The sequence below is a fragment of the Xenopus laevis genome, chromosome 7L (assembly GCF_017654675.1).
Source record: "Xenopus laevis strain J_2021 chromosome 7L, Xenopus_laevis_v10.1, whole genome shotgun sequence".
Lineage (NCBI taxonomy): Eukaryota > Metazoa > Chordata > Amphibia > Anura > Pipidae > Xenopus > Xenopus laevis.
Window position 1 is genome coordinate 71,335,827 of NC_054383.1, and position 12,684 is coordinate 71,348,510.

Here is a 12,684-nt window from a genome sequence, read left to right on the forward strand (position 1 = left end):
TCTAATGTCCCTGTGGGTTGGATTTCTTCCGAATTTTTGCTAGCAACGGTCACTTCACCCTTTAGTAAATCTGCCCCACTGAGTCACCATTCAGAACCTGCTGCAACTTTGAAGTATGTGATATTTATACAGTGGGAATCTTTAGTTTTATTAAGGTTGTTTTCAGGGAGGAAAAAATTTTGGGCTAGTCAGCTACAGTATCATGGCTCCACTTAGGGATCATAGTTCCAGCCTTAAAGTTCCAGCTGTATATTAAGAAAGAAGGCTAAGATAGTAGAACCCAATTAACATAATTTCAAAACACTCAGCATATGCATTTGCTAGATTTACAGTGGAAAAACCATTGATTGCAAATATCACTCCTAAATGGGTGATACCAGCATTTACAATGAGAAACTTGACATGCCTTCTGTTTCTGTAATTCTACCTTTCTACTGTGGTTGATGCCAATATGTACCATGAAAACCTAGACATGCCTTACTGCGGTACAGTGCTCCATAGACCTGTATCTTATATGCTACCAATTTACTAATAAAGACATTATGGTTTGCTCAGAGCCAGAAAGTGATTTTGAATCGGGGCTCTTTATACAACATACAATTTAGTATCAGTGATCTTTTATAAAAGTATGTGTTCATAGCTACCTTAGGACAATTTTAGACAAATGTTGATTATGCTCAGTGCAGTTTATAGGAAAACAATAGGTACAACAATAGAGCTACAACATTTATTTTAAAAAATGAAGTGTATTGTTGAAATGTATTGCAGTAGTTAAATAATTGAACTAGGATGTGCTGGAAAAGGTGTATTTTGGCTGCTTGGGCTTCATCAGATGAACTGACCTAAAATTCGAGATTGCAATAAAAAAGACCGAGCAGTAATAACCTATTAGAAAGTTATTCATCTTCATTAAGATATTAGCTGTAAGGGAAGTATATGTCACACTTCTTTTGTGCCAGTACACAAGCTCACTCAACAGATGTCAAAATGCAAGCATTGTTAGAATTAAAGGTATAAGCTCCATTTACTGTTAAAAAAATAAAACCTTTAAAAGAAACCATATTAATACTACATATGTTAGAAAAGGTAAGCCACTTCAGCTTAGCTTGTGACGTATTTGAAGGCACTAAGTATTTTATCAAAACTGGTGATTTTCTACAGATTCTTTGTTAAAAAAATATGAAAACCCTACATAATATAACTTTGCTCAAATATCTCTGCTTCTCTCCTAAATACAACAATTGTTCGTATCTATCACCAATAATTCCTACTGGAACAATGAAGCTAAAAATACTACCGTCAGTAGTAAGAAAGCTGACAGACAGATGATAAAAGCGCACACTTATGTCTTAAGTTCACAGCAAACCGCTAAGAAAAAGTAACAAAAAAGTGGCTTATTGAAACTATAGAAATACAACCTGAAAATAACAAAGTGAACACATACTGCTCCTGCCCATATATAATGCAAAATACTCGGTCAGTGGAGCGAGCGTGTGCCATAGGCAGTCTAGTGCTACTTTTACTAAATAGGAAGCGGCTGCCACTGCTGTTCACACTGTCAGGAGTGCTCATCTGTGTCACCTTTTTAATTTAGTTCCTAATATTTCCCTTCTCACAAAAGCTTAGAATTATGTTCTATCATTCTATTCTATATTTCTATTATGATATTCTTAATGCCTCCTCACCTGGAGAACAGCTCTCTAACAACATTAGAACAACAGTCAATGTATCCTTTACTGCTACATTTTCTTTAACATACAGTACATCAACAGCTTATTTTTGTTTTGCTTTATTATGTAAATAGGTGAGTTGGGTCATTAAATGGGATGTTTTACAAATGTGGAAAAAATTGTGAAAAATGCAATTCGTACAGGGAATAATCTCAACCTCTTGCTGTAGTAAAGTAAATCTTTTGTTCTTTGAATACAGTATCCTATCAAATTTCAATTAAAGAAGATTTTTGGTTGCATAAACTGTGATTAAATGGTTTAAAACTTCATTATATGTCTAAACTTGCCATCAATATTTACAGTACATATCTATATTTAACTGTACTGTCGCATGTGAAACCTGAAAATATATGGTAATTGACCAGGTAATTTATATGATTTATTTTATTTGTTGTGTCTTAAAAGTGACCACTTATTTAAGAAAAAAAGAATGTTATTGGGTACGAACATTTTAGCAAGGCACTGATGCTTAAAAGACATCCAGTATCCCGGCACTTTTGCCTCCCCTACCTAAAAATATAAATCAAATAAAAATGCAGTGTTAACATCTTGTATGAATGTATACAGTGTTGTACAATTCAGAAAAGTGGAATATAAATAAGTACAATATATAAAATGTACATGCAGGGAGGACAAGACACATAATAGATACAGGGTTTAGCAGAAGGATTTTATGTGCTATCCTTTTCTTAACAGGCAGCCATGCTAAGAATTTTAATTTAGGGTGAACAGGTTCCCACTAAGGAGAGGGTTTAGGTTCATGTGGGAAAACCATGACCTTCATTTTAGCCAGGTTAAGCATGAGATGACATTGGTTAATCCATGAGGAGATAGCTAGTAGGCAGTTTGCAATCTTGGTCCTGGTTAGTTTAGGGGTGTATAAATATTTCTGGATATCATTGGTGTACAGGTGATATTTAAGACCAAATGAAGATATAAGTCAATAATTAAACTATTAAGGTCCTATGTATGCCGTATGCTAGAATTAGTTGCTTGATGATTTAGCTCTTCTGCTTAATCAAGGCTGCTATTTCTGCTAATGCTCCTGTGCTTTCCTGCCTGGTTTATGTGTTTGTTCCTAGTTCCTGGATCTTTGCCCTATTCCTGTCCTCAAATCCCTGTTCCTTGCCCAATTTCTGTGGATTTCCTGGTTCTGACATCTGGCCTCTGTATTAACTCAGCTTCTGCCTACCAAATGCCCTGACATTTGGCCTGTTTGCAAAACACTACTTATATTTGACTTTATTACCATGAGTAGCTACTATTCATTGACACTTTAGCAAACCCCGTCTGCTGGTGTTACCCAACATGTGGACACCAGCCTTTCTACACTCATCAGGTCAGCCCTGTCAACCCCATTTAAAGAGCTTGTTCCAAACACATCAATTCAGTTGTTTTCAGATTGTTCATGAGAAATAAATACTTTTTTCAATTGCTTTCTATCTTTTATTTTTTACTGTTTTCCCAAATTTCCAAATTTGATGTTTAAAGTTTAATGTTCCTGTCTCTGGTGTTTCGAAATGGCAGCTCAGTAATCCAGGTGCAGATTATGAACTGTTACAGTTTGCTACATTAGTTTATACATTTCTCAGCAGCATCTGTAGAATATAAGCAACTATTGTATAAATTCTAAAAGCTGCCTTTAATGAAACTCAGGGATTCTGCTCAGCAGGGCCTAATATAAGAAATATATTAACTAATTTATCAATTTAGCAGTTTTCAGTCCCCCTCCCAGAGCTGCTTTAAGTGGAAATGAAACTTTAAACTTCAATATTAGATTTTTTTATGACTTTTTCTAATTAATTTTTATTTTCTAGATTTTTTCTGACTTTTTCCAATTACTTTCTATTTTCTAGTTTTTCTAACACCAACTGAATAGTGATGGGTGAATTTGCGCCGTTTCGCTTCGCCGAAAAATTTGCGAATTTCGCGCAAAATTTGCAAAACGGCGCCGGCGTCCGTTTTTGCCGCAAATTTTCGAGGGCGTTTTGCGAATTTATTCGCTGGCGTCGAATCGTGCAAATTCGCCGCAAATTTGCGCCTGGCGAATAAATTCGCCCATCACTACAACTGAACTGAAAACAGTGTCGGAAGGTGAAAAACAATTATTTCCCTGATCTACTGACTTTATTTAAGAAGTTCTCTGCAGTTCAAAGGACATGCCAAACAATATGAAGTATGTATGAATGTGGAAGAGACTTCTTTCCAATAGTGGCATTTGCCTTAATATTAATGTTTAACTGTGTTAATTAACCATAATTTTCTCTTTGTAGAAGCCTCTAAATCCTTCTAGTTCTACATAATTCATACAAACATAACCTACACTGAATCAGCACTGTCATCTGCCTGAGACACAGGTATCAAATCATTGTACACTATACCATAATGTTACACACATACTGTCATGGTAATACAGAATAATACTCCAATTGACAAAGATAAATAGTATAAATAGTTTCAACACACTTGTATCACAAATCTGTAAGTCTTCCATAGAACATTCACTTTCAAAAAAGCAAGAAGCAATTGCGCAAGAGAGTGTGAAGAGAGTGTGGGAGAGGATGGTAGCTCAATAGTATCTGCCAAGATGACAGAGATCAATAGCACAATATAACTTCAAAGAAAGAGCGAGATATAAAATGTATATGCTATTACCATACCTGGCAAGGAGACAAAAATCAGTCTCACATTAACTGCCACAGCACTTACACACAATCAACTGTCTAAGAGATTTAGTGCTTTTTCTTGAGAGACAGAAAGTAGTTGCACACCATCAATAGAGTGAATGACAGAAATCAGTTACACACAATTAACTACAAGACATACACTATACAATCACTATAGTAGGTTTTCCTAAAGTATATATGCAATGTAGGCTCCAGCAACAATCTCTTCCCAGTCTCTCTATCTCCCTTTCCCTATCTCTCTCTCCTCTGGTCCTAACCAAATTATTGCATTTGTAAAGAATAATCTGATTGTATGATGTCCCCTTGTATGTCTGTGCTATTTTGATTTTGCTTTGAAAATCATAGGTAACTATAATACATCATACATCCGTTAGGTTTTGATTTGACTGTTTAAATTGAGATATGGTAAACAACCACCACTAGACAGCTTCAAAGCAAAGCACTCACATATAAAAATCCTTCCATATAGTATGAAAATGCTAATAAAAGATTTTGAAAGTATCTGTTAAAAGAAAGTCTTGTTTATATCTGTTAAAAGAAAGACTTCTTTACAAAACACTTTTTATTCCTTAAGATATGCCAGTTTGTAACCAACAAATCTTTTGGTCCAAAATGATTGTGCTTCTTGCTTTAGAATTAGTGATGGACGAATTTGTCCCACGAAATTTGTGAAACTCGCGAAAAATTTGTGAAACGCAGATTTTGATGCTGGAGACAATTTGCCAGTGTCAAAAATTTGATGCCTATGCCCAAAATCAATGGGCGTCCGTTAGTCTTCGCGAGCGTTACCGGCATCGGAACCTTCGGCGACATCAAAAATTTTTCTAATGCCCGAAATGTATTCGCCACCGGCGAAACACGCAAATTTGCCGCAAATTCGTGCCTGGCAAATAAATTCGCCCATCACTATTTAGAATACTATTTCTTCGATTTTCTAAGACCACAGCATTACATACTTAGATAAAGTTATTTTCCAGATTTTCACCCTACATTTAAGATCATTAGCCATGTCTGATTTGAAGTATTTTTATATTAGCTTATCATCAGTCACCTGCTACTGAACCAAAGTATTTTGCATTCATAATATGTTAGAAAGAGTTAGCCAAACCAAATAATCTTTTGGTAAATGCCTATTACTATCATTTATATTATATATTACTCAATAGTGTGAGGTATCAGCCACAATTGCTTCAGATACAACTCCCATTTGCAGAATCATTTGCACTGGAATTAATGGGAAAATACTGCATTGTAATAATAATAACTTTGTGAAACATGTCTGAAATTGCACTTTGCAGGCTGCACTTGAGGTTCGTAAATGACCCTTACGTATTGTTTAATGGGCTTGATTCTCCATATCCTCTCACTTTATTATGTTCTGGACATGACATTAGCCATTGATCTCACTAAAATATGTGTTGGGGATGGCATTGCTAATTTTCCATTACTCATTTTATGGATAGAATATAATAATAATGGAGTACTGAAATTGATCCCTACAACTAGTGCTTGTATGTCTGTAAGATTTTCTTAGGGGTGCTCAAGTTTCCTTTCACAGTCCAAAAGCTCTGCTGGGACAGATGTAAAAGATGAACAATCCTTGTTCAGTGCAATATGTTGTCAGTTGTCACTGTATAGATGAAGCATGATAATATTATGTGCTGAAGATGCTATTATGCTACCCACTGCTCTCACTGTTTAATGTGCTGGGGATTTCCCTGGCTTTATTTCCCTAATCTAAAGAGCATTATGCCCCAGTGTCTCTTTTGGGCCTGATATGTAAGATCATAAACATAGGTCTGTTAATTATTATTAACATATCTGTTTATGAACTGTTATCATATATTGTAATTAGTAAATCCTTGGTTGAGGAAATATTCATCAAGTAATAAAGCAATTCAATAAACATCATTGAAATTACTGCACAACCAAGGATCTCCACACTACCAATGAATTGGTAGCCCATAAACACAAGTGAACAGTAGTTAGAACCAGTTCTAAAATATTCCAAACAAAAAGCGAACAATAAATATGTTGTTGTTTTTTTTATCTCCAATATAAATAGTATGCTTAAACCTGCATTTAAAATGTAATGTGTAATAATGGTCTCCTGTAAAAATGATTACCTTTGAAAGAGAGAGATATTACAGCACTGCTGCAACGGAAGTGAATGTCATGTATTGGATTTTAATGACTTTACTGTACTGCACATACACCCAGCTTTAATTGGCTGAGGAAATACCTGGGAAGAAGGAAAACATGAAGCTGTAGATCTCTAGAAGACACTGCCCCAGGTTGGTGCAGTTTTTATGGAAATCGTATGTCTATGCATAACAAACATACCCCAGTGAATTAGGGTTTCCTTGTCTTTTAATAACATACTGTACATAAAGATTTTCTAAAAGGCTATACAGGAGCACCTGCAATGAAGAGCTGTGTAGTTTTGCTTTTTGTCCTTCATAGCTTTACTGCTAAGGTTTTCAGAACTCATTTTGCATTTTGATTTTATTGCCACCATTGCCTGTAGTTTGAAAATCACTGCAATAGAAGATAACATGGTGTACAAGATGTACAGTGCCAATAAAATGAATTCATGACTGCTGCCATGGTAAAATAATTGTTAATGCAAATCTGGAAATTGTGCACTGACTGGATTTTTTTTTAGTTTGTCTCGAGATCCCAGCAGTGGAAGACAGATCATAATGATAACATTTTTGTTGATTTTTTTTTATTACTGCTTCATTTTTTTGTCCAATCTGAACAGGGAAGAGTAATAAAGGTTAAAGAACAAAGAAAGTACTGGGAGGTGCCAATTTGTTAGGAACAAACCAGTGACCAACATCTCTCATCTTTAAAGGACAACTAAAGGCAAAAAACTAAAATCCCATTTTTACTTTAATGAAAAAGAAACCTATCTCCAATATACTTTAATTAAAAAATGTGTACTGTTTTTATAAGAAACCTGACTGTATGCAGTGAAATTCTCCCTTCATTTACTGCTGTGGATAGGAATTGTCAGATGGTCCCTAACTGCTGAGCAGGGAAACAATCATACTTATGAACAGCAGGGGGAGCCCCCGCCTTACTTCCCAGCCATGCAGAATTCAAGCAGTTTTGTTTATGACGATCCCTAAACAGCCCAGACCACAATGAGCATGTGAAGGGTCAGGCTAAGATGTTTAACAAAGTTTCAAGATGACAGCCCCCTGTGGCCAACTTTGAAAGTATAAATCATTTGTTTGATTAGGCTTGTGGTGCAGTAAGTTCATGCTTATGTTTAGTATACAAAATACAGCCTTTTTAGCCTTATTCTATTTTTAAGTGGCTGTATAGAATACAGGTACACATGGAAAGCAAAAAGTGCATATTCTAGATGGGGCCTACCAGCACTCTGTACAGTGGAAGAATAACCCCCTCCTCCCATGAATCTATGCCCCTTTTGATACAGCTCAAGACCATGATTGCCTTATAAGCTGCTAACTGGCATTTCTAGCTACAGCCAAGTTTATTATCTACAAGGACTCCAAGGTTCTTCTCAATTATGAATTTGAGGGAATGTATCTTTCATTTTTGTACATCCCAGCTTTACAATAATCAACAGTCTCATCTTACACTTAGCCGACAAGCTTGCCAGTTTGCCATGATCCTGCTAAAAGAATGCCACATCCTGGATAGAATTAATTAGGCTAAATAGTTTAATGTCATTTGCAAACACTGACAATACCTACCCCTAAGTCATTTATGAACAAGTTAAATAAAAGTGGGCCCAATACAGAGCCCTGAGGAACCCCACTAAGAACCTTACTCCAAGTAGAGAATGTACCATTAACAACGACCCTCTGTACCCGATCCTGTAGCCAGTTTCCTAACCATGTGCAAATTACTTCTTTAAGTCCAAGAGCCCTTTTTAAATATAGGAATGAAATCACCTTTCCTCCAATCCATAGGTACCATACTAGATGAAAGCGAGTTTGAGAGGCCAAAATTGAACTTAGCTCTCTTAGAACCCAAGGGTGTATTTCATCTGGCCCTGACACCTTTTTCACATAAATTTTTAGTAAAGTTTTATGAATTATATCCTGAGTCAACCACTGACTAGATTGAGCTGAGACAACAATGCCGCTATAAGGTGGGTCTGGGAACTCTGACTCCTGATTTACTACATTTGCCTTTTTTGTATATGTTACAAGCATATTGGTACCATTATTTAAAGGAGCCAAACTATCAACTTGCATCTTTTTACTATTAATAGACTTAAAAAAACCTTTTGAGGTTAGTCTAAGCCTCTGCCGATATGCGCTCCTCATTTTCAATCTTTGCCTTCGAATTTCTGTTTTACAACATTTATAGTGTTTTATAATATTTTATAGTGTTTGTATTCGTTAAATGTAGCTTCTGTCCCCACAGACTTGTAATTTTTAAATGGCTTCTTGTTCATTCCTATTAAGTTCATACTTCAATATTAAGCCACATAGGGTATTTCTTTGTGCTTCTACTTTTACTTCTCAAGGGAATAAATTGAGAACATTAACAAGTTAATATAATTTTAAATGACAACCATTGGTGTTCTGTGTTCTTAGCAGAAAACATAATGCCTTGGTCTATGCTCTAAAGGGCAGCAGCCCTTATTGCACTAAAATGAAATTATGCTCAATTCCGACTCTTTACATTTTTTATGATGGCTGCTAAAAAGACCCTAGCACATGCCTGGAAACAAAAACGCATCCCATTTGATCCCGTAAAATCCAGAATTGACTGGATTATGTCCCAAGAAAAAATGACCAGCATTTTATTAGACACACATGAGAAATTTTTATTAACCTGGGGTCCCTCGATTGAATATAGATATGGGCCTGGTAACTATAGTGAGAAAAGGATGTTGGGCACACATCTAGTTTCTAATTTAGAGTCAGTGTAGAAGTGATATTATTTTCTTTTTCTTTCCCTGTTATTACTATACAAATATTATTGTGCATTTAACGGTCTATTGAAATGTTGTTGTTAACGTGGTAATATTTCAACCACGACTGTAATTACATTTGCTACTAAAGATATTTTAATATCGACATATGTATGCTTGAGATGTTTGTTGAAAATAATTATAAAAATTTATTGAAATAAAAACAGGGTTACCCAGTGTTCCAGTTTTGGCTGAAAAAATCTTGGGCTGGCTCCACCACGTGTTCCTGTCATCCCACAACAATTCTTAAAGCTATAACCCAAAAACAGTGAAGGAAGCTTCGGAAGCAGGTCTTTGCTGCAATTAAATTTGTGCTACATGTACCACTACTGCCCATATGCCCACCCCAAGACACCATAGGTTCATCTAAGTGAATTGTTATTAATTAAAAGATTTAGAAAAGGAACTTAGCAGAGTATAGTTGCACCAGTGAAACTAAACTAAGGGGGTTATTTATCAAAGGTTGAATTTTAGACTTATGTGAGCTTTTTTAGAACTCGAATTAACTTCTACATGACCTTGACAGGTTCTAGATGGTGTATTTTCCAATTCAAACTATTTCCAGGGGCAGAGTATAATAAATCTCGAAAAAATCGAAAGTGATTTTTGATTCGAAAACACAATGCAACCCTCAATAAATCTGCACCTACATGTTTGCTTGATAAAGGATGTTGTTTTATAGGTTCATTTTGAAGTATTTCCATTCCTTTGCAAACCTCAAGCAAAGGGTTAACTCAACAACAATTATTATTGCCATAGAAATTTATTGGTGCTTTTGAAGACAATAGTCACATTGGATTTTAAGCCAATTCCACTCCCCACCCTCTTGTGAGATTTCCTCCTATAGTCTAATCCTGCTAGAGGGTCTGACATAAGCAAGAATTGCAAAGAGTTTAATTATTAAATGTGAATATTGCCTTTTCCAGCTCACAAATTAAACAGCCACATTCCCAGGAGCTGTTAAGCTGAGCACCGCTAAAAGATGAAGGGAGAGATTCATTGGGTGAACTAGGACAACGAAAAGAGAGAACTTAAATTATAAAAGGGTGTCTAACTGTACAGATTAAGAATATTGTCCCTTTACTAGTCTGTGAATACATTTTTATATTTTTATTGCACTACACTTGCCACTCTTCTACTCTGCTGCTCTTAACTTATTGTGCTTCATAATATACTATATTCATAAGGAATTTGTTCAGCTATGGACAACATTTTGTACTATAGTGGTGTCAGTTGCACATTTGCTGTGGTTCCTTAAAGAGAAATCCTACCTATGACTAAATAATTAAGTAGATAATTAAATAAGCAGAGTGCTGGACCACTTCCTTGTCAAAACGCCCACACTCAAAAGTACTTGAGGGTACTTCCTACTTTTAATAAAATATTTATAAAGGCGTTCATTATCTAGGCTTCTGAGCATCTCCTTGTAACAAATGCAGGAAGGGTATTTCGTTTTAACTACTCTGTCTAGTTCAATGCTAGTTTTTCTTATAATGAACTTAGCTAGTATATTATGAATAATTAAATAACACAATTATGGGCTGCCCTATTTTTGGGTAGCCAGTTAGTGCCCATAAACGTAAAGAATACTGTACCTTGAGCCATATATCTCCAAGCATTTTTTTTTTTTTAATAAAAAAAGTATTTGTTCAGTGTGCACATTTCTTAAATTATGCTAAGAGGCACAAATAAAACATTTTTACTATGTCATTATTTTAGTCTATTTTAGTGTATTGGGAGATTGTACCCATATCTTATGGTTGCTGATGTAGTACTGTTTATACAGAGTGAGATTTGTTTTACTGTCACTCAAAAATTCCTATGCCATTCAAATAAGCCTTTGTAAAACAAGAATGCAAATACTGTTTTGTGGCATAACAGTATAAATGCTGCATTGTACATAAATAACATTACACTTTAGCCAAAATTGTACATAAATAACATGACACTTTAGCCAAAATTGTATATATATAACATGGCACTTTAGCCAAAATTATACAATTTGGGGCAGTTTTATTAACATTCATTTTATTTTTAATTTAATGAAGTATGTCATCTAAAAACTGCTGGGGTCATGTAGCTGTCTGTAGCAAATTGTAAAATATTTAGTTAGGTGCTTTGAGCTTTTAGAATTTTTCGTTTGTAAACATCGAGTAAATGAGGATTTTGAGCTTTTTATATTCTTATTTGGATTCTCTGTGTTTTTATTCATTTGTGCTTTTTATTTATTTTTTGTTGCATATTGTCTCAGAATGTCTCTCTCTACATTATACTAGAAATTAGTTTAAAGTTGAACAACCCCTTTAAAATATGTGTAATTAGAGTTTGTTCTAATTATAGTAGAGCTGTTGGAAAAAACAGAAAGTTGCCCATCTCAGCAAATAGTGATTGTTCTTGGGTTCTATAGAGGATTGGCTTAGCCGTTTTACTTTTTTATGTCCTAAGCCACTTTAATTTTTTAGGATTAAAATATTTGTGTGTTTCTCATATTTTGTGGAAAAAGAGTAACTTTCACCTTTTTTGCAAAAACACTCACAAATTAAACATTAAACAGTCCATATGGAACACACAGTATGGAATTCTATGTCACATTATTCGTGTGAAAATAAAAAGGTGTAATTATAATCTACAGTATATAAATAAGATGATATGCTAGAACATGGTAAGATGTTAATATGCACAGTGGAACACAGCAGGGCTAGAGAGAGTATTTTTTACTCTAAGACCAAATTTCCTCCATGCCTGCCCCACCTAAATTGTGCACATGCATGCCCAATTCACACAAAACCCTTCCCACTTTGTTGTAAGCGTTGCCTGTTTTGTTGCTTACCTGTTAGGGCTAGTATGTTTATGAAACATTGCACCTCTGTAGGTTAAAGGAAAACTATACCCCCCAAACAATGTAGGTCTCTATTAAAAGATACTGAGTAAAACAGCTCATGTGTAAAACCCTGCTTCATGTAAATGAACCATTATCATAATTATATACTTTTTTATTAGTACAGATGGAGCCAGAATGGATTATACATTTGTCGCGCTGTAACGGTAGATAAGCGCAGCTAATGCGAAATCCTACGTTGTCTCATCTCATGCGTCGCGTTTACCTGCATGTAATACAGAGTTGTGGCCACTAGATGTCACCAAATGCTAGTTATAACAAACCACATTACATATGGTGGCTTAGTGGGTAAAGTCCCTGCCTTTGACCAGTGAGTTTAGTGTTCAATCCCCAAAGTCAAACCAAGTTAAATTCTGTTGTCACTTTCAGTGCAATGAACCATGTCCCAACATTAAAAAAAAATATTTT

At 35.2% G+C, this 12,684-nt stretch overlaps 1 protein-coding gene across 4 annotated transcripts in view; it reads right to left on the minus strand.

The window, feature by feature from the left end:
* The window catches only part of ntm.L (neurotrimin L homeolog), a 712,676-nt gene that overhangs the window by 591,343 nt on the left and 108,649 nt on the right, over positions 1-12,684 (minus strand). The gene's annotated exons all lie outside the window — the stretch shown is intronic.